At 47.6% G+C, this 23,519-nt stretch overlaps 1 long non-coding RNA gene across 1 annotated transcript in view; it reads right to left on the reverse strand.

Moving 5' to 3' along the window:
* Positions 1 to 23,519, reverse strand: part of LOC144169467 (uncharacterized) — a 384,099-nt gene that overhangs the window by 109,603 nt on the left and 250,977 nt on the right. Inside the window, exon 3 of the long non-coding RNA XR_013322450.1 lies at positions 4,059 to 4,118. This is a non-coding gene — a long non-coding RNA (uncharacterized LOC144169467). The remainder of the gene's footprint in view (positions 1 to 4,058; positions 4,119 to 23,519) is intronic.

Here is a 23,519-nt window from a genome sequence, read left to right on the forward strand (position 1 = left end):
CCCCCTTCTTTTCCACACGAGATCATTTCGGAACGGAGGTCTCCAACTTTAATGCCGGCTTTTCTGTCTGTGAGGAAGCCTTTAATATAATCATACATTCTTTCCCCGATGCCGAGATAGCTGAGGTTCTTGAGAATGGGAGCGTGGGCCACATTGTCAAATGCCCCTTTGAGGTCAAGGGAAAGTATAGCTTTACGTGTGGTCTTGCTGGCAGCCTCGAATATGTCATTCCTTAGTTTCAGGAGGATGTCGTGTGCCGAGAGGTGTGGGCGGAAACCGAACATCGTGTGTGAAAATTTTACAGTTTGTAGTAGGATAAGAACAATGTGTTCCATTAGTTTTCCGATGCACGAAGTTAGGGAAATCAGTCTAAGGTTGGCGACGCTTAGCGTCTTTCCCGGTTTTGGTAGCAGTCTCACCTCGGTTTCCTTCCATGCGATCGGGAGCATACCAGAGGTTCAGCACTCATTCATAAAATCCGCCAGGGCTAAGATGGAGCTTTCCTTAGATTTGCGAGTGGCTTGTTGGGGACCTTATCCCTGCGTGGCGATGTATTTCGATGGACTTTGACTAGGGTCGCCCGCAACTCAGGCGGGGTTATTGGATAGTCGACGGTAGGGTTGGGTGAACCCATGTATACGGGGTGGGTGAAGCTCTTCGGGTCAGGGCTGGAAAGTTCTCTGTTTTGAAAGTTTCTATTAGGTCTTTCGTAGAGCCCGGGTATTGGTGGAGGACGGTTTGCACGGACTTGCTTGTTTCATCACGGCTTTTGGTAGGTTCTATAAGGTACCGGAGTAGGCTCCAGGTTCATGAGGTGCTAAGCCTTCCATTTAGACTTTCACACATGTTGAGACAGTTTTGCCGGCTGAGATGGGACAAGAGTTGGCTGCGTCCGCGTTAATATTGGCTATGCGGATTCCGAGTTTTCTGCTGTGTCGCTGTCGCTTCCATTATCGGAGTAAGCTGTCCCTTGCCTCCGAGAGGTGGAGTAGGTGGTTATATACTGCAGGATTTGGTCGGACGTTTGGATTATTTTTTTGTGCGTAATTACGTCGCTAGCAAGGTCGTGTGCCCATCTTTGTATACCCACTATTGGTGCGTGCGGGGCACTGCTGCGTTACTTTCGGACCGCATCCCAGATTGTTAGCTTCGCCTCTCCTAGCTTTCTTCTATAGTGGGGCCCCTTGACTGTTGTCTCAATGATCGTGTGATCGCTTCCCAAGTTATCCTCGCGGTTCCGCCAGCAAGTACGAGGGGAATTAGCTGCAAGAGTGAGATCCGGGCATGTATCTTATGTTACCCTCGTGCGATTCGCGTTGGTATGTTCAAATAGATAACAATCGCAAGGTTCTCTTCGTCCATAATTTCTGAAAGCCCCCTTCCACGTTTGTTTTGATACTTGTAGCCCCATGCTTGCTGTGATGTGTTTAAGTTCCCGACTATGATAACTTTGTGTGAGGCTGCTATACGTTTTGCTTGCCGGAAAATGTCGAATCACGAAGACGAGCACATAATTTGACTCAAAAGTTAGTTCTGCGCTGTGGCATCATGCAATGCGCGCGCGGCGTTCTGCATTGCGCAGTGACACAGCGCAGATCGCATGTTTTAGTCAACTTGTGTGATCGTCGCTGTCATTCTCCGAACTCGCTTTGTTGAGGTCACGGATTGGCGAAACGAGTGCATTGTAGGGAAGCTGAACAACGGGATTGTCTTAGAGTTTAGTGTGCACGAAGACTCAAGCGCTGCAGACCAAAGTAGACGCATGCAGCAAATCCTCTGAAACGCAGTTATTTAAAGTCGTTACTTAATTGCTTCACTGGCAGAGAACGTTACGAGGCGATCTGATGCAGATTCATTTTGGGTGCACAAGCACGCTTAATTTTGTTCATTAGCGTCAGAAGGTGCCCCAAATTGATCTTGCTTTTTATGTTAATGTGTGTACATGCATCAGACATGGCACAAGTTCTTGCTTGTGGATACCTTTTGGTGTTGTCTTACGTTCTATCGCGTAACAACTCCTTACGACGAATGAATTTAACGCGCTTCGCACCTCTTTCGCACTGCGCAGGATCGCTCACTTTTCCTCCCGACTGTTTTATTTCTGCGCTCACCACCCTTTACCCAGTATCGCCTCGGCGCCTGTTCTGCCGCGTCATTGCTGATCGCAGGAGGCCGTGCGCATAGGCACACACCAACACCCGAGTGGCGAGGGCCACTCACCACAACTCCGCCTCGCTCACCCACTGCGCAGGCGCGGCGCCTGTTGACAACACCTTTCCTTTTGGAATAGCTGGTTCAGCTAGATTTTTTCTGCGCGGTGCTATTCCTTGTCCCGTATACATTCGATCTTGCTAGAGCTCTCCCACATGCTTTAGACACTTTCGAAGCTTCAGACACGCGCAGGTTTGTTTGTGCTACTCCGATAAGTATGTGCGCGCTCTAATAATTGATTCACGTACAGGCAAGAAAAAGATCTTGACAAGAGATGTCTTCTATAGAGCTAATTCGCGACCGCTGAGGCGCCGGGCGCTCTTAAGGAGTGACAAAAGTAATGCGGACCTTTCATTTCGCACCTAAAAGCCTTTCGTGAACCTATTTCCGGACGTCTCATGCAGTTTGGCTTTTTTTCAATGGGTTGGGCGTAAGGTGAATAAAGACAACTGTACAGAAAATATTTTGCGTGGAAGCCACAGTTACGTGTGTTTTGCCGAGGAAAAGCCGACTTTTGGCACCATCAGATAGGTGCGAGACTGAATATAAGGACCGGATCAGTTTTTGTTGTTGCTGTTACTGCACAATGAGGGTTTAGCAGATCCCTTAAAAGCACGATCAGGCCTTTTCGTGTCTGCGTGCTCCATTTTAGATTTATTGGGTTTAGCCAACATGGCTCCTACTGCCTGCAAAAATTTCAGGAAAACACGTATCTTTAAAGGGGGTACAAAGATACGATTACTATTTTCTTGTGATTCTTAATGTCATTCGGATCATCTAAATGTAAAAAAAAATAGTGATTTCGTTTCTAATGCTTTGTTTGTTGGATGGGGAAATAGGAAAGATGCAATATTGACACTACTGCGCCCTACTTTGGGCCCGCATTTCACGGCAAGGTTCTAATAACTGATTTTCAAGCTGAGCAGAGGGCGAAAGCGACGTCACCAGCTCTGACAAAGATGTAATCAGTTTTCTCAACGTGACCTTAACCTCAGCCTTACTTTTAAAGTTGAGGCCTGTTTGAGATAATTCCCCCAGACATCGGTCGAACCCGTGGCTTTACCCACCTGCTTATTCTTGTCTCAAACTTGATCCCGTCCACCTTGCGAATCAGTTGTCATGCCTACCTTTATGTAGACCAGATCGAAGCTTTCTTCTATTGAGAAATGCATTTCGTGTGCGAGAAATGAGCGCCCCGCTTACTTGGTATTATGGACGTGCATTCACCGGAGTCATTCGCAGTTACTACTAACGAGTATAACGCAAACATCAGGCATACTTTATTTCGCCTCTTCTCAAGCGCTCTACTTAAGCCCGATGGAATTGCTTACCCGGGCAAGGATATTTGCCAATTAAATGAAAATCAGAGGGGTGTAAAGCATCTAAAGGAATTGCGAAAAAACTATGTATAAGAACATGATGTTCCGAAATCAGGGGGAGTACAGTTTTAATTTAATAATGAGCTGAAATACCGCGGATAAACGGAACTGCATGAACATGGAAAATGGTCCACACGGAGAAGCTAGCACGTCAATCTGAAAGCTCACTTTTAATCTGAGCCTAAATACTTTTATTAAACCATCCTGTAACGTCACTGTAACCTCAACTCTAACCAAAATGCGCATTGCACTTTAAACGACGAGACTGAGGTTGAGCAAAAAACCCAGCACTAACTTAACGGTGAGCTCATCTGAACCCGACCTCATTAGATGAGGTTGCTTAATATTTAACGTTAATGTTAAACTAGCCATGTTAACCTTGTTGCGGCGTGGCTTAGAAAAAAAAACAAAACAAAAATAAATCAGAGTTTCACAGCACTCACACAGAATGCTTTCAGACATGCTTACCGGAGTGCACGTTGCGGTTTTGACCTGGCCCTGGGTGTGTCGACGCCGCTTTAGCAGGAACTGCGGAAACAAATAATAGCATTGCTGTGAGCCAATATAAATGCATAAATAAATCAAAAAGCTAAATAAGTTGCCTCTGATGCCGATTTCAAAATTCTTGCTACGAAAAACCCAGTAAACTGTAGCACATCGTGTATATAGTGAACATACTAGTCATAATAAAATTAAGGCAGTCCCCCTCAACGCGAAATCTGTCAAGTGCGAAGCAGTGATTCGACAGAGGGGCTAAGGCTCTTGACTAGTTTCAGTATCATCCTGGCGTTGATCCCGAAATTTGTCAAGAGAGGGTGCCGCAGCCCCTGAAAGGCCTATAAAAAGACACTGGATGGAGTTTTTATTAATTTGGGGTAAATAATGCGTTAATTTATTATATTTTTCTTATATTCTTTACTGTGTACTTATTTGCGGCCCAGCAACGACGCAACGCAAAGATCAACCCCAACACTTCGCATTGTGGTAATCAGAGAAGTGGCAGCGGTCAATCCCACGGGATAGGGATGTGCCGGGTGAAGACGAAGATGTGGCGCGGGACCCGACCGAGGGCAGAACACTCATTTATTGCCGAAACATGTCGCTTGCCTTGTTAATCAATCGCATCAACCAATTTTTAATCTTTATTGAAATACCTGTTGGTACAGTAGTATTGAATTTTTAGTTGTTCCGAATTTGTTAGCATCACTGTACCCTATTTTACCTTCGTTTGAAACTAATTACTAAGCTTCTTCAACAGTGAAGTCACAATAAGACTTGGCCAATCCCCCAGAGTGGGTACGCATAATTCTTGTTCCGGATCCAACCAACCAACCAACCAACCAACCAACCAACCAACCAACCAACCAACATGGCGGACGGGGCTACACTAAGTGTGCGCAGCGGGACCTGCTAGGGAGCGGACCTTGGGGAAACGGGACTTCTAGTGAAGGTGTGGTTTTACGGAGCCTTGGTGTCTTTCTGGGGAGCCGCGGCCGGGTGCAAGAACCCCGGTACCACAGCATATAGGGAACGCGTGCCCTGTGGCGCAACGGCATAGGCATCGGTTTCGTAACGCGAGGGACCCAGGTTCGCTCCCGACCAGGGGAAGCAGTGATCTTTCCGGAGCCTCCGCTAGGGTGCGTGACGCCGTCATGCCGTGCTCTGTTTAGGCGCGTGACGCCGGACGAGCTATGACAAGCCGGTATTCAAGAGCAGATCGGCATTGCATCATAGTTACCTAGCACGTGCGCTGATTTGTTCATACGTATGATATAAATACAGAATGGGCGCGGTGCACAACGTTTTCTTTGCTCCGGTCCCTCATTTTGACAATTAGCGTACGTTCCAAGTGGTATTAACGACGTTTCAAATATGAAGGCAATGACACAGGGCAGAAATCTTCATTCAGGATTGGTCGAGGTCGCAAGGGACCGCGAAGGGACAGGATAATTAAGCGACCCACCGAAACGGCGGCTACTAAGCGCCAACAAATGGCGCACATTGGGCAACCAGAGCGGTGATTGCGATTCCCATAGAGGGCGAACCAAGGTAAATTGAAAGGTTACACAAGCTAACCGGAAATGAAAGCCCCCCGGCCCGGTCCTACGCAATCTGCCTCCCATGCATCCATGAGTCACGAGGCTCTGGTGGTTTAGCCCCAGGTCAAGGTACAACTCGGGTAGCAACTTTGGAGGAGATGCATTCTTGCCAAGGAACTCTGCAGGGAGCCAATGTATGTGTGTCTTTAGCAGTTGTGAACTAAAACGCTGTCTGAAACATAATTAAAAACGGTGGAAATCAACCTCAGCCCTATTTTTACCGGCGCACAAGAAATTGCGTCTTTGTCGTGAACTGGCCAATGTATTTGGGTCAAGTGAGGACCAAAGGCAGACTACCGGCTTACGCAGATATTGCACATGCTGTTGCGTAGCGGTACTGCCAGTGAAAAGGTTCGCAAGTTTTTTTAGCTATTCTTCGCATAACGTTAAAACTGCAACAATTACGCCGAATTCTCATGTGACGAAAAAGCGTCATATATACGTCAGAGTATACCTCGCATTAAGATTGCGGAATGGTCTTGGCTCTTCGTCGACGTTCGTCTGAACGCCGATGAAAAGAGCCCGTGGAAGTCTGCAATAAAGACTAGTGACGGGAAAGAAGAAGAAAAAAGAAAACATTTCCCGGCATGTTTTCGGCCCGTTTAAAGAGATCCGCGCCGCAGACATGTCGTCACCACATAAACGCAGCTGCCGTCATCGAAGCGAAATCCTCCCTTCAACGCTTCAAAATCGTCTCCCGACAGCGCATCGCGGAAACGCGGGCCCAAGTCTCGGCGTGCCCAAAGCCCCGTCAAGGGGAAAGAAAGACGACCACAGCGGAGCGCGCGTCGGCTTTATTTGCAAACAGCGCGTAGGAGATGGGCATTATGTGTGCACGGGTATGCACGCCGAAGAGAGGCGAGGCGGGAGGGAACGGGTGGCTCCGGGCCAGCCAGGGTTACTGATGGCGGCAGAGCCGGAGTCGACGGGTCTTAGCCGGGTCGGCGTACAGTAAGCACAGCGCAGGCAAGCCGGGGTTCAGGGGCGCTCCCCGTCCGCTGCCAGAGGGGGTCAGCTGAGCAAACGAAAGTTCAATAACCCCACCTGCGCCACACTAGTTTCGAGCCGGTCCCTTCCGTCGTCGAACGGCCGCATACACAGGGGCACGCGCGCCACGGGCTTCCCTCTCTCGTGCCCGCCGGAGAACGTGATGCGCCTCGGTCCGGACCGTTTTCCCCGGTGTCGGTTTTGTGGTTTCTCCCCGGCCCTGTATGGCTAGTTGCCTGGCTCGCGTTCCTCGCTGCATAAAGGGCCTGCTGCATCTGCCGTGCGATGGGAAAGTAAAAGCCCCTTACGCCGCGACGATGCTGCCCTACAAAAGACCCCCCCCTCTCTTTCTGTTGCTTCCACCTCCCCTCAACAATCTCCTCTTCTGTCATCTCGTTCTCCCTCAAAATAAAAACGTTGTTCTCCTGTCTCCAACCACAGGGGTGTGTTTGATGGCCTTTATGCCGGGTTTGAAGCCGATTTGCTTTCCTCGAGCGGGAAGGTCAAGGCAGGACGCGGAGGCGAACGGGAGGTTTATCTTGATTAATGGGTATGGGCTGATCCACTCCAGCCTTCCTCCTACAAACCTGAACAAGGGCCTCTTTTGTCACCTTACAGAAAGCTCCTGTCGGTGAACGTAACGAAGAGCCCAACAGGGCGACATGGTGTCCTTCTACAATAAAAGGAAATAAAATAAAACGGACGAAAAACTGCAAATTTTCAATAATTCATACAAGTAGAGGGCTCAGTTTGTTATAAGATTCACAGTCAGTTTTATAACAGCGGTCCAACAGCAGTGCATCGAAGTCATCTGGCGCATAACCAATGTCACCATATAGCATGTTTAATACAGGATGTGCCTAACGCCGTGGATGTTTTACAGGCAAAATTTGTTAACACTTTCCAGCACAACTACTTTGAAAACACCAGTAGGATTTTATTATTCCGACAGTTTCGATGAGGTTTCAAATTTTCTAAAGAAACACTGAAGTTAAATTATCGAAGCCTTATTTCTGACTGTATTGTGCATTTCAGACAAGGTAATCATTATTGGACTCTTTAGTAGAATTCTTGAAGCTTAGTGAGTCGATATTTGGCTGCGGAAGAGAAAACATGATGAGCCATACGCGGCCACCGCACGAACTACCGCAGTGCGGTCACACTAGTTAGCAATGTTTTTTCCCGGATATCTCAGCCGTCAAAATGTTGATTTCAGGCCATTTCACGAACCGGTTTTACAGGTTATACTTGGTAGCAATCTTCTAAATTTAGCCCTGCGGAGTGTGCCGTCCAGCCTAACTTCAGCAAATCGATGGGAAGGACCGTGGGAGGAAAGAGGGACCTTCGATTGAACTTTTGTCGTGGAAAATAAGTGTGAATGGTCAGGAAGAACTTAGAACATGGCCTACGTATTCTGGACTGTAATCAGTTAGTGTAGTTAGACAACGTTTATGTCCTACTTCAATGTCGATACAGAGGGAAAGTCAAGAATAGAACAAGGGCGTGCACGCCCTTCCGAGCAAATACAGGTTTGTAGGGTACAATGTTAACCCCCACTTTTTTTTTCTCGTTGTTTTGTGGGCATATAAAAACAATGTACTATATACAAATTAAAAGATACATGCACACTAGCATCAATACTGAGCTCGTTGGTAAGTTGGTAAGGCTGCATTTTGAACAGCGCTAAAAAGACGGAGACAGCGCCTGCGTCGTCTTTCTTCCTGTGTCTGGTTAGCGCTGTTTCAAAGGTAACACTAGTGTCAGGCGCATGCAAACAAATCATACTCAAAGCCACACACTGAGCCTGGAATATATATATATATATATATATATATATATATATATATATATATATATATATATATATATATATATATATATATATATATATATATATATATATATATAATGAGAATAGGAAATGAGGGGCTCGTTGAAAAATAAGACAGAAATAAGAATTGGCAGTCCAGAAGACCTCGGAAAGCAAAGGGGAGGGTGTAGTAGCTCACGATAAAGAATTTGGAAAATAAGAAAGTGGAGAAAAAATGCCCGCCATGTGGGATCCGAACCCACGACCTCCAGACCAGTATTCTGGAGGTCGTGGGTTCGGATGCGCAGGTGTACCGGGTGCCGTATCGGGACCGGTTCTCCGATCTGCTATATAAGTCTCTAATATGCGAGGAAGTTCGGTTTGCCGCAAAACATACTCTAGTGAAAGACCACGACATGAAGAAATCCCGAGGTGTGAGTTATAAAACATCTTTCCTGTAAAACACACGCGTGTGTTTTTTTTTGTTTTTTTAGTGCAAGTTAAACGCCTCCAGGCGAAATAAATTAACCCATAGCCCCGCGCAAGATACGCCTTGTAGCCCGGGTGTTACCTCGACGTGTAATGCCACAATTTGAACTTCTCACCACCGTTGTAAATTTTCAAGCTAGAGGTTGCGAGCGGCACGACTACCATCGAGACATGATTGATATCCTTCCCACAACATTCTTTCTTTACCACGCACCCGTATGTACGTTTCCACCATTTTGTTTCCCTAGAGCTCAATGTATACATAAATAATAATGGTCTTTTTGTTTTAGTGCGAGAACATTAATAGCCTAGCAAACTGGACTTTGCCGTTGTCTGTATGAAGCCTCATAGGACTTGGTGAAAAGAAAGAAACGCTGCCTGGGCCCGCGTCGAACCAGGGCCTTCTCGGTTTAGAAACCCTATGCCTTACAGACTATGCGATGCCGGGCGGATTTTGTCTATGAGCTAAACATTGGACGTGATGTCTCCGCAGCGCGCGTAGGTATATATAGATGCGCTGACGCGAAGCCTTGTGCGCAACGACGCCAGATTGAATACGTGAGTAGTAACTGCGGGAAGTGAATAGCGACTTCGTCTGAAATGTCCGAAGAGATTCATTCGGCGCGCCAATCCCATGACGACACGCACGGAATCCCATATCCGCACAGAAGGTTGGCCGAAAAGTGCACACCCGATGTCCGTATGGCCATCTGCGTTTGCAACCTTATGCACATATTTACACATGGAATGGGCCCACACTCAGACGACATCGTGACTGCAAAGCATGTCATTAGCAACGGGCCAAGAAATAACCCAGCAAAGCTGACTTCGTTCAAGGAAATGGCTAATTTGGGCAAAGAAAATGAGCTGTCGCTCGATTTCTAGTGGTTTGCGCAGCAGAACCGCCTGTCTCTCTTATGTGTTTTTAAATGTCCCCGTCCATGGTTACCGTTCCACTACAGTTGGAGACTCAAAAAGTTTGCAGCAGTGCCTTGTTTGAATTCCGCTCGACCTTCAGGATGCGGCAGTGGCCTCAAGCATGTGGTGGATAACCTCGGTCGAATGACGGCGTTTCCCTGCGTCATGCGCACGTGCTGTGACTCATTTGTAAGGAGACCAGAAGAAAGATTCCCCGACGCGTGGGAAACCGGTTGCTGTTAGCCAGGCACTTGGCATCACACCCAGCGCGTACGCTGCGCGGGGCGAGCGAAAGCCGGCGGTGCCAAGTTCGTGGCATCGCGGGCAGCGAGAGTGCCTCGAGCAGCCGACGCTCTCTAGTATACGTGTCATCCCCGAACTGAATCACTAATTAGTTACCAACAGTTTTGGCTCCGAGTAGTTTACCTGGCGACTGCAGAAGCGATGCGTGCAGCGCGAGAGAGCAGCGAATATTGAGTGAGGTTGGTAATCTGGTCCAAGTGTGGTCTGAAATCTTAATTAACATCCTCATATCTTAATTTTAATTTATTTTTAATTATTTGCCCATGGTCATTTTTGGCGGGTATATATAGCATAGCTGTTTGCACAAAAACTAGTAACATCACTCAGGTGATGTGACTTTCACTTTCCACTGCGCAGCTCGTTTCCTTTGTATTCATTACACCGGAAACTTTGGATTAACTCCATATATATATATATATATATATATATATATATATATATATATATATATATATATATATATATATATATATATATATATATATATATATATATATATATATATATATATATATATATATATATATCGCACCAGACCGGTATTCTGGAGGTCGTGGGTTCGAATCCCACCCCGCGGACATTTTTTTCCCACTTTCTTTCTTTCCAAATTCTTTATCTGTTTCAATGACCCACCACATTCTCCCCTTTGCTTTCCGAGGTTTTCTTGACGGCCAATCCTTATTTCTGTCTTATTTCAACGAGTACCTCATTGCCTATTCTGATTCGCTGCACACACACACACGCACACACACATATATATATATATATATATATATATATATATATATATATATATATATATATATATATATATATGTATGTATATTGTGAGCTTTGTTTGAGGCTACAGCCTGTATGCCACCATAGGTAGCAATTGCTCACTATCATCACCACCGACTTGAGGTGATCACTTCTTCATTTCCTGTACAAACTCATCATCATCGACGAGCCCGCTTCTTCGGAGATCATCATCAGTGCTGGGGCTTGATCGCCATCTTGCGTTCTAGTCGACTCGCCTCCGAATAAAGGAGCTACGAAGCCACGGTCTGGTCGCCTGCTATCTACGGCCTCACAAGTGGTGGAGGTGCAACTCGATCCCGACCTGTACCTCTCCTTCGACACTCCTGGAGCTCCGTTCCGGTCGCCGCTTGCCCTCGGGACCAATGCCCATGTCGTAAGATACTCCCAGTGGCGCTGTCTCAGCGCCCCTGCAGTGCATCGTGACCAGCCCCCAGCGCGACCCGCCCCACTTCTATGGTCTTCGGGGAGAAGACGTGGAGGAGTGGCTGGACAGTTACACCCGCGTCAGCCAGTTCAATAGGTGGGATGATCACAACAAACTGTTGAACGTTGGCTTCTCCCTTAAGCAAGTCGCTGAGACATGATATTTAAACCACCGACACGACTTTGCCGACTGGGCTGGCTTCACTACGGAGCTGCGAAAGATTTTTGGCTCCACTAAAGCTCGGAGCGACAACGCAAAGAGGATACTGGATGCCCGCATGCAGCAAGCTAACGAGACCTATACCTCGTACATCGAAGATGTTCTAGCACTGTGCCGCCGCGTCGACAAAGATATGCAGGAGTCCGACCGTGTCCGTCACATTCTGAAGGGGATCGGCGAGTTCGCGTTCAACGCACTTGTCCTTCAGAGCCTGGACACTGTATCAGACGTGATCTCTACCTGTCAGCGTCTCGACGAACGTCAGTCGATCCGCCTTCCACGGGACATGGCGTCTACTCATCATCTTGGAGACGAGCAACAACTTCGTGCGATGATTCGCGCTATAGTTCGCGAGGAAATGTATGGCGACGTCTCTCACTGCCCATATGGTGTCCCCTCAACATCTCCTGCTCCTGGCCTTCGCGAGATGGTTAAAGAGGAGCTTGCCGCCATGCCGGTGCTATTGCCTCCTGTTCATCCTGTGGCTCCTTCAACGCCGTCTTACTCTGAGGTCGCTGGATGGACACCCCTGCCGCTGTCCCCACTCACGGCTCACCCGTCGTCTGGCTATGTGGCGGCAATGCCTCGTGTGCCGAGCTCGCCGCCCTACTTTCCGGCCCGTCAGGATGCCGCCATCAACCGCCCCGTGTGCTACTATTGCGGCATTCGAGGTCACGTCTCCCGGTTTTGTCGACGTCGCCAACGGGATAAACGACGTGGCTACGCCGCCTATGAACGCGAACACCTGGCCCCGAATTGCTACGGCTACCGGCCGCGTGCGTACCTGTCGCCTTCCCGCCGCTCCTCGTCTTCGCCTCAGTCTAGCGACGTTCCCCGCAGCTCCCGTGGACAACGACCCCGCTCGCCTTCACCAGGTCGCCGATCGGTATCGCCTCTTCGACCTGCGTCTTACGTCTCCGACCGCTGCCCGGAAAACTAGTTAATGCAGTTTTGGGAGGGAAAATTGCATCTCCTGCGAATCTTACAAGTCCTCCAGAGCGTCCGTCGAACTTGCTGTCTGTTTTAGTGGAAGTTGTTCGAATCGATGCCCTAATTGACACTGGTGCTAGTGTTTCAGTCATAAGCGCGGAATTGTGTGCACGCTTACGCAAGGTACGAACACCATACAACGGACCTTCTTTACAAGGAGCCAACAGCAGTGTGATTAGGCCCTCCGGACAATGCACGGTGCGGGTTTTCATCGGTGCCCTTCGCCATCATATTCCGTGTGCAGTGTTGTCTCCCTGTGCTTATCATTTGGTTTTGGGTTGGGATTTTCTGTCTTCCGCCTCCGCCGTCATTTCTTGTCACCAACCCGAAATTGCAATGACAGATACTGAGCATCCCAGCATTTCGGAGGTGCAACCTACTATGCACCTAACAGCCAGTGGCGACTGCGTTTTATATCCAGACCAGGAGACATTACTTTGTGTTCGTTCGGCGCAGATCAGGGACGGTGACGTGATGATAGTTCCATCTCCGCGTTTTATGTCCAAAGGAGTCGTCATCGCAACGTGTCTCGTCCGATTCACAGAAGGCTCGGCGACGCTGTTAGCTACCAATGCCACTTCCGAGCCGATTAGGCTCCCCGAAGGCACCAACGTTGCTTCTGATGTGAATGGCGAAGCCGTGTCCCTTCTTCCCCTCTGCTCGGTATTCCCTGTTTCACGGCCTTCAAATTCTGGACAATCACTTTCCCCACTGGCGGCCACTATAAGCACAGACCTCACAGAAAGGGAAACACAACTCCTTCTTCAGCTCCTGGAAAAACACAAGGACTCCTTTGACTGCTTTTCCAGCAAACTAGGACAAACATCCGTGGCAGCACATCGTATTGAGACGGAAGGGACACAAATCGTTCGTCGTCGCCCGTACCGCGTGTCTTCGTCGGAACGAAAAGTTATTGAAGAAAACGTTGGGGACATGCTTCAACGCAACATTATTCGTCCGTCCTCCAGCCCGTGGTCTTCCCCCGTCGTCCTGGTGAGGAAGAAGGATGGTTCAGTACGTTTTTGTGTCGATTATCGGGCTTTGAATAAGATCACAAGAAAGGATGTCTACCCGATGCCGCGCATAGCTGATGCGCTCGACTGTTTGCAAGGCGCTCAATATTTCTCGAGCTTGGATTTGCGATCTGGCTATTGGCAGATCCCCATGCACGAGTCTGACAAACAGAAGACAGCGTTTGCAACTCCAGATGGCTTATACGAATTTAACGTAATGCCTTTTGGTTTGTGCAATGCCCCTGCTACATTTGAGCGCATGATAGACACAGTCCTTCGCGGCCTTAAATGGAAGACATGCCTATGTTACCTTGACGATATCGTAATTTTTTCGTCGAGTTTTTCTGAACATCTCCTACGACTTGATGAAGTATTGACTAATCTGGCTAACGTCAACGTGACTTTGAACACCAAAAAATGTCACTTCGCCCAAAAATCTATCAAGGTTCTCGGTCACGTCGTCAGCAAGGATGGTATCCGGCCCGACCCAGACAAAATTTCCGCAGTCGCCAATTTTCCTCGCCCCCAACACCAAAAAGCCCTTCGCAGTTTCCTCGGTCTAGCATCATATTTTCGTCGTTTCGTCCGTAATTTCTCCACTCTGGCTTCGCCCCTCACCCAGCTACTGCATTCCGGAACCTCCTTCGTCTGGACTGATGACTGCGAAAAAGCTTTTGAAGACCTCAAGCAGGCACTTACTTCCGGACCAGTACTATGTCATTTCGATGACACAAAACCCGCCATACTCCATACCGATGCTTGTAGGCAAGGCATCGGCGCCGTTTTGCTACAGCGAGATGCCCAGTTGCGTGAAAGAGTCGTAGCTTATGCGAGCCGCTCTCTGACACAATCGGAACAGAACTATACAATCACTGAGCAAGAGTGTCTGGCGGTTGTATGGGCCGTACAAAAATTCCGGCCATATCTCTACGGCCGACATTTCACGGTCGTTACAGACCATCACGCATTGTGCTGGCTGTCTTCATTAAAGAACCTGTCTGGGCGACTTGGTCGGTGGGTGCTGCGCTTGCAAGAATACGACTTTACGGTTACGTACAAGTCCGGAGTCAAGCACCTCGACGCAGACGCGCTTTCACGGTGCCCGCTCACGCAGTCGTCGGACGACTTGATGTCACCCACCCATGAGCTCCCCCTGCCCATTGCACCCATAGATGTCACGTCTGCCGATCTCCGCGACTTGGTTGCCCGTCAACGCGCCGACAGCTACTGCCGAAACATAATCGATCGGCTCACCGGTTCGACGCAACCACCTAATAACCGCCTACGTCAGTAACTACGAAATTTCCGGTTGGTTGATGGCGCGCTGCACCGTATCAACCACCACACCGATGGTGCCGGATGGGTTCCAGTTGTGCCTCGTTCCCTTCGTTCAAGCATCTTGCAAGCTTTCCATGATGACGCAACCGCTGGCCACCTTGGATTTCACAAGACATACGAGCGCATTCGAGGTCGCTTCTTTTGGCCGGGACTGTCTACCAGTGTCGCCAAGTACGTCGCCTCCTGCCCGCCATGTCAACATCGCAAGAGATCTACGTCTCCACCCGCCGGTCTATTGCAGCCGGTTCCATGCCCAGCTACACCGTTTGAAGTGGTCGGTATTGACCTTTACGGTCCATTGCCTATGACGGCCACTGGTCACCGCTGGATCGTCACGGCCGTTGACCATCTAACTCGCTACGCGGAGACGGCTCCACTTCGTTCGGCCAGCGCTGCTGACGTCGCTCACTTTTTCTTGCACAATATCTTACTTCGCCATGGCGCACCTCGCGTCCTCCTAAGTGACCGGGGCAAGAGCTTCATGTCGCAGGTACTCTCCGATGTACTTCAAGCTGCTAACACCTCTCACAGGATGACATCGAGTTACCATCCTCAAACTAACGGACTTACGGAACGCTTTCACAGCACTCTTTCCGACATGCTCTCGATGTACATACAGCCTGATCACAGGAATTGGGACACTATCCTACCTTTTGTTACTTTTGCCTTCAACACCGCAGTTCAACGCACCACACGATACACTCCATTCTACCTTGTGTACGGTCGGCTCCCTTCACACACTTTGGATACCTTCTTCTTTACCGCTCCGGTTTCCCCTTCTGCATCGTCCCCCGAACAATTCGTTTCTCGCATCGCACATTGCCGCCAGCTTGCTCGCACGCGCACTGAAGCTAGTCAACAGGACCGCAAACAACGCTATGACACTGCTCATCGATCTGTTTACTTCTCCCCTGGTGACGAAGTCTTGATCTGGACACCGGTTCGCGTTCCCGGCCTCTGCGAGAAATTTTTACACCGCTTCCTTGGTCCTTACAAGATTCTCGAGGCGACCTCACCCGTCAATTATCGCGTCACCCCAGTTTGTGGAACTTCGGACCGTCGTCGTCGCGGTACAGAGATTGTACACGTGTCCCGGCTTAAGGCCTTCACTCGCCGTGATCCTGCCTAACCCGCGGCCAGGCGGCCGCTTTTCCCAAGAGGGGGCATTAGTGTGAGCTTTGTTTGAGGCTACAGCCTGTATGCCACCATAGGTAGCAATTGCTCACTATCATCACCACCGACTTGAGGTGATCACTTCTTCATTTCCTGTACAAACTCATCATCATCGACGAGCCCGCTTCTTCGGAGATCATCATCAGTGCTGGGGCTTGATCGCCATCTTGCGTTCTAGTCGACTCGCCTCCGAATAAAGGAGCTACGAAGCCACGGTCTGGTCGCCTGCTATCTACGGCCTCACAATATATATATATTTAGAGAAGCGTGATTGTGACGTACGTAAAGTTAAGGCATGTCAGTGGCAGTATTTAATAATCCAGGCTGCTGTTATTGGCATAAATATACCGTCCCACTCGCATGTAAACGTGAGGAAAACCTAAAGCAATTTTGGATCGAACATTTCGGTAGCGCACCAGTCACCTGACTACAACGCCATCCCTCTAATTTCTCAAACTTCTTTCTGAGCGCGGTAGCCACGCACTGAAGGTGTTAGCGACGCTATGACAGCACTGTTTTTTTCTCATAATCTGCACAAAATAGCTGACACATTGGGACGCTGCGCCCCAGCTTACCCGTGACCTCGCACTGAACCGGATTTATTCGCTGTGTTTCAGCTATATATCCTTAACACCTGACCTTTAATGAAATGAGAATGAGAAGATAACAAATACATGTCTTACGCCACTTTTCGTTTATGCGCTCACTGATACCTCATTGCTCACAAAGAGGTGGTTAAAACAAATATATTTACGGTGATCGTTTTGAGCATTTACACGTGATCGGGTGACTGACACCTGTTTTTCACGGAACACCTGTACGTAAAATGAAGAATCATGCTTCCGACGCGGCATGAAACTGTTGCCAAGCGCATTTCTGAGAAACTCGATCTGTCCCTGTTGGGCATTCTCGGGCCCTTTTCGGGTACAGCAACGCGCAGCGGTGTTTTTTCGCCGCCTCTCGAAGGGAGGGGAAACAGCGAAAACCGTTCATGCAGAACAGACGGGAGGATTCCTGGTTTTCTTTTAAAAAGAAGGACTGAAAAGAAGAAAAAGAGGAGGACGTGCCACCCGAGCGGACTCCTTTTCGCATCGGCGCTCTCGACTCGGACAGCGTTCAGATTCGGGCTTGTTTTTCGACCTTGGCGTGTGACGTGTATACGCCAAGGTCTGTTCTCTGCGCGCTTCTGAGCGGATCTCCGGCCTTTGCCGCGCGGCGTTCGCGCCTCTGCAGCCGCCCGCGCTCCTTCCTGTCGGGGCCCGGCATCCTGCGGGTCGAAAATTCACACATGCAGCGAGAACGCCCTGCTTGGAATTTAAGCAGGCAGCTCGCGTTTACAGGGTGCGACCAGTATAGAAGCGTCGGATCTATTCCTGCCCACAAAACGTGCCAAGAGCAATCGCCTTTAATACAGGACTCCCATAGGTGCACTTTTCGGAAATGATCAATCACAAATACGTTAACCCGCCGCGGTGGCTCAGTGGGTAAGGCGTTATGCTGCGGAGGAAAAGGACGCGGATTCGATTCCCGGCCGCGACGACCGCTTTTCTGGTGGAGGCGAAAAGCAAAAACGCCCGTGTGTACGAGATTTCGGCGCACGTTAAAGATCTCCAGGGGGTCAAAACTAATCCGTAGCCCTCCGCTACGGCGCGCCTCATCGCCTGCGCTGCGTCGGCGTGTTAAGCCCTACAATCAATCAATCAATCAATCAATCAATCAATCAATCAATCAATCAATCAATCAATCAATCAATCAATCAATCAATCAATCAATCAATCAATCAATCAATCAATCAATCAATCACAAATACTGTAGTTCTCATCTAGTCGTATGTACGGTCCAGTTCAAGCAAGCAGATCCAAGCTGCCATCTTTTCCTTTGCCGTGTCAGCCAGGGAAATTAAATGACACTTCTCGGCGATTTTAGCTTTCCGTTATAGCGACCCTCTTTGTTGGATTCGTAGATGACGCCTCTGGGACTGAGTCTGAGGTCGCGGTTTTGTTTTTGGGTAGCAGAAACCGTATTTCTGATATGCTACAGTGATAAATACCCACGCCTCGCTTCGTGTATGTCAAAAAAACACTCACGGCGTAGCATTTGTGTACGGAGCGAAACTTGCATAACTTGCATAACTGCTGTAATAGTTAGCAGTCAAGGTGTCAGTTTGCTTTGTGAGCAATACTGCGTTTAAAAAGTATATCCGCCAGTACCGTGGAGTCGAGGGATCAAGCGTAACTCTATGGGCAAGACGTTTGGGGTTGAATTACACAAGAATTCTCTAACGTCCGAGAAAGTTTTTGCGCGGCGTTAGTGCTCGAGCTCGAAGCCTATTGTAGCGAAATATGACGTTACTGGCGGGGTTTTTAGAAAGACACCCTCGTGGATGTCAGAAATGGCTTAGTCTAGCTGATTTAAAGTTCGAGCGCTACAACTGAGCGCCAGAATGATTTACTTGAGCTTGTTAAACCACGAACACGAATTCTTTTAGGTGCGGAGTACCTTAGGATCTCACAATGTCCGTCCGCGTCCGTGCGCATAGCATTTACAATCGCAAAAAAATCACTCAGGCACCGGCAGGATCAATTAATCAATCACTTTATTCCAGTTTTTTTTACAGGCAAAAAAAACTGAGGATGACAAGAAAAAAGCAGTCATTAACGATAGCTTGACGAGCCTCGCTTGACGAGCCTGTGCCTGGTAGACCAGACAGAGTTAGTGTCAGTCGTCTTTCCCGTTGGGCTACTTCCGTAGGTTAGTACCCGAGAGTCAAACGGCTTACTCCCTCGCCTGTAACGGGGCGGAGTACCTTAGGACCTCCCAATGTCCGTCCGCGTCCATCCGTGCGCACACCACCATCAAGCGAAAATCAAGTGAAATTCCATTCGAGCCGCGAGTTGCAGTTTCGTTTAGGGAATAGTCAAGGTGCAACTCACGGCTCAAATCGAATGACAGTCGGGGCGCAAATCGGATGTCACTCGGGGCGCAACTTGGATGTCATTTCGAGTCCCCGTACTCCGCACCCTCGCCATCATCCATGGAGTGGAGCTGCTGCCATTTTTTTTTAATTTCTTACTATTCTTATTGTTTTTTTTTTTACTTTTAATCAAGGTAATGCAGACTCCCACAGGATTTCTTTTTTTCTGCTTTCGCCGATGAATACTTTCTATGTTAGATGAGCTCGGTAGATTAAGTTAAATCGGTTGTGCAGGCCAACGTTGGTGCAGGCTATGCATCTGACAATAACGAAGTCCAGATTTCAGAGTACTGCTTCATACCCGACACAGTACCTGGCCCGTACCTATATCGACAAGACATACGAGACGCCCTCACCACGGAACTAACCCTAACACCAAATTTTGCAAGGGGCAAATACATTTAAATTTTTTTTTTTTCACGAACAGTGGACGAATGGAACTTCCGAAAAGCAACTGTATAAGAATTTATGTTGTTTTCATTGCTACTTGTGTATTGTTTGGAACTGCAAACCTGTTCTTGTGTGCCGAATTCTTTTTTTCTTTCCCTCTGACTTCTTTCTTTCTTTCTTTCTTTCCTCCTGTCTGAACATGTTCTTTTTACTTGTATAGTTCCAACCTGCTTGGACCTGCGTAGGTCCTCAGTATGAAATAAGTGAAATCAAATGAAATAATGGTCAATGGACCACGAAAATTTCATGAAATAGAGCGACATAGTTTCGCCACTGGCTTGTTTATTTTAGTGCCACCATAATATTGGCAAATTTATTCTTTTTTTTGTTTATTAGTTGAAATGCTGATCTCTGTATCCATCTCCGTTGGAAATTTTTCAAGTGGCAACACGTGCCACCGCACGGAATCATTTATTTCAACTCCTCCTGTATATACTGTGTACCCATATCATGTTTGTTTAATAAAACTTATTTTCAATTCAATTCAATTCAATTCAATTATGTATGTATGTATGTATGTATGTATGTATGTATGTATGTATGTATGTATGTATGTATGTATGTATGTATGTATGTATGTATGTATTTATTTATTGCACAAGGTCCACCAACAGGCGTAAATTGTCTCGCCTAGGGGCGGACACGGGAACGCCTGCTGGTGTAGGGGAGGTGGGATAGGGAGGAAAGAGTACATAGGAATAGGGGGATAGGGTAGAGGGCTAACATAAATATATAACACATGGGCAAGAATAACATATATACAACGTTACGTGAAAGAAAAAAAAAACAAAAAAAGAACGAAACACTAGACAAATAAATAAATATCAAAATACAGGACACGAAGGAGTAGGAAAAAGGACACCTGCACACTTACACACGCACACACACACAAATACACACACAGGAATTCTACACTAACAGCTACACTCCACTGCGACCCGGGCAGTTACGTAAATTTGTAGTTTAGTGCGTTGTGGAGCCCCGAGGCCCCCAGGTATGCTCCCAGGGCCTCGAGCACTTTCTCCCGCTCCCTGGCACTTCCTGGGGGCCAACGCAGTTCCTCATTACGACTAACATTTCCGTTTTCAACCAACGAGGACACGTGCAAATAATGTGTGAGGCTCTCGCATACGGCACAAGTCTGGCACAGGGGGCAGGAAGTTTGCTGAAGCTTGCTAATAGAAAATTTCGTATAGGACTGAGTCTTATGTGATCCATGACGGCTGCATCGTGCTTTCACAGGCCTCTCGACATTCCGAATCTTCAAGGTCAGAATCGATTGGTATAGCAGCACGCAGGTCTTTCAAGGGGTAGGTCTTGCAAGGGGTAGGTCTTGAAAGGGCAACAGATCGTTTTGCTGCATGAACGGCGCCGCAGCTGCAAATTCGCCGGCAAATTCGCACCATGAGACGGGTTTTCGGTGTAAACGTACACTTTTTTGCCAGTGACACTTTTATTGCCCTGATTAAAGTATAAACTTCTCGTACAACTGTGCATTTTTACGTATTTTTTGTGTGAATAATATTTGCGGAATTATCCGCAGTACGCGGTGGTTAACAAGCTACTCCTACGCAATATATTGGCATAAAAGACAGAGGTTTTAGATTTGTCCCTATCCATCGCATGTGTCAAAATTAAAAAAAAAGATTCTTGGATGACAAAGCGACAATAAAATAAAACGTCCACCCACAAGTTGTTTGTTTCGTGCTTTTCGCGTTTATAATGTCCTCTCCGCGCTTTGTTATTTTTAGATGATAGTTCATTACTTCAATGTTTTTGCATACACGCTTGTTAAGCATATATGTTTATATTTGTTCTACATTTTCATATGTCTTTAAGTGCTATTTCTCCTTATGTAGACAAAACAGAAAATTGCAAGCAGTCATTGCAATTCTGCCACAATTCTCGGAACATGCGAATAAATGTTTTGTGAAATATTTTATTTTCGTTGCTCTTGACTGTTACCAGTTATGTATTTTCACTTAATAGGGATAAATTTGGTTAATTGTTTCAGTTAATAGTTATGTATATTATCAGTTAATGGTCATGTATTTTATACATATTTTAATTCCTTGAAAATCATATGGAGGAGGTCGAGGTGCAATGTCAGTTCCCCCCCCCCCTCCACCCCCTACCCCTCCACAAGCAAACTTTTTGGCTACGCCCCTAACATCGCCGTCGTAGCCACTTTTATAGCAGCCCGTACCATCCTTCCTCATATTCGCAGGCGGAGAAACTGGCTCATGCGTCTAAAAAATACGGAGGATTGAACCCCGATAAATTACAGCTGCATGCACCTACCTCAATCGATAACGTCAGCACCACAATGCAGCAGGACTTATCAAAGTTCCTATCATCAGAAGGCACAGCCGTCATTAACGTCTCTCAAGAAAGATTCTTCAAAAACCAATAACAATAGTTGTCCTTATCGATTTCATGGCCTAATCAAACGTCACTCAGTGTTTCGCTGATTTCACATGAATGTGAACACCTAGAATGTATGCCTTCTGGCGCCTCTGATGCTCCTACCGGCCATGCAATGTCGTATACACTGACGAGCATCGACGAAGATGAAGTCGGCAGTTATGTTGGTTTACTTTAGCGCCCATTCTTTGCCTTTGACTTTCCTGATTTCATGCCTTCATCGAGGTAATGCTTTTACTCTATTCTAGACCCGTCTCTGGGTAGCCGCTCTGTTCACCCCGATGGCCCACCGACTGTCAGTTCTCGGCATTACGTCATTGTCGTCAACATCATGACCACCATAACCATCATCATTATCAGCAACAACAGCCCATTTGGACCCATTGCAAAACGAAGGCCTCTTTAATTGACCTCCTATCGTTCCTATATCCTGCGCTGCCCGAGTCCATCATTTGCTGCCGTCTTTCTTATTTCGTTCATCTATAGAGTTAATGGCCTGCATTAATTAGGGCGATGATGATGACGAAGGTGACATGAGAGCACTTGTTTTGGACAACTATGGACGCAGGGGTCATGCCGTGTCGCACCCACAGTTGACCTACGCCCCGCGTTGACGACGACGATGGCGACGGCTATGTTCATTTTCGCGGTACCGATCATAGTGTCTCATAAACATGATTCTCTGTATAAGCAAGCCCACCGCTAGGCTAAGAAACAACACAGAAGAAAAGGTCTGGTGCTGAACAAAGCGTGAAGTTGTTTGGAAACTATGTCTCAGACAGGAGGAGTAACGACCGCATTAAAGGCGCACTCAGAATCACAAGTCCCCTCGTTCCGCCTAAAGAGCAGGGTACGCTCTATGAAAGCGTGTTTTTCCAAGCAGCTGCCGCATGACTCGACCGGATAAATCATCACAAGAGACTTGCCGATGCGTCAGTGGGCTCATTGTTTCAGTCTGGGCCTTTTTTAAAGCATCACGCCACGAGAAATATTCGTGTGGCCATTAATATTCGTGCAGTACTAATTCGTGCAGTAGTTAATATTCGTGCAGTAGTAATCAACACTGTAATGGGCTTTCATTATTAACGGAGTTGATAAGACTACCAGAGGTGAAATACTTTATATGAGGTGACCCATTGACGAAACCTGTAGACTTACGTCTGGATAGTGGTAATTGACAACTTTTCAGTGGCATAGTTTTGACCCCACACGTAAGCACACCGTCGCGTGCTGATCGTTCTAGCCCGTAGATCTCCGCAAAGGCCGCATTAGATCATTAAATATTTAGGCCATTGTTAAACACGGGAAGAAATAGATATATTGACTTAGTAGTAGCCCGTGTACTCTAATTAATCAATGAATCTTCAAACAAGGGCAACACTGAGTTATTTGTTGGAATGAGATTTATGTTTAGTTCCTTATGACTTTACTGCTCTTGTTTTCCGGTGTCTTTTTTCGAAATTTTAGGGCGTATGTTGTGGGCCCTGATAGTACGACACAGTGGGGGCTCTGGCTTT

Source organism: Haemaphysalis longicornis, unplaced genomic scaffold (genome assembly GCF_048455015.1).
Source record: "Haemaphysalis longicornis isolate Haplotype H1 unplaced genomic scaffold, Haemaphysalis longicornis Haplotype H1 scaffold_1, whole genome shotgun sequence".
NCBI lineage: Eukaryota > Metazoa > Arthropoda > Arachnida > Ixodida > Ixodidae > Haemaphysalis > Haemaphysalis longicornis.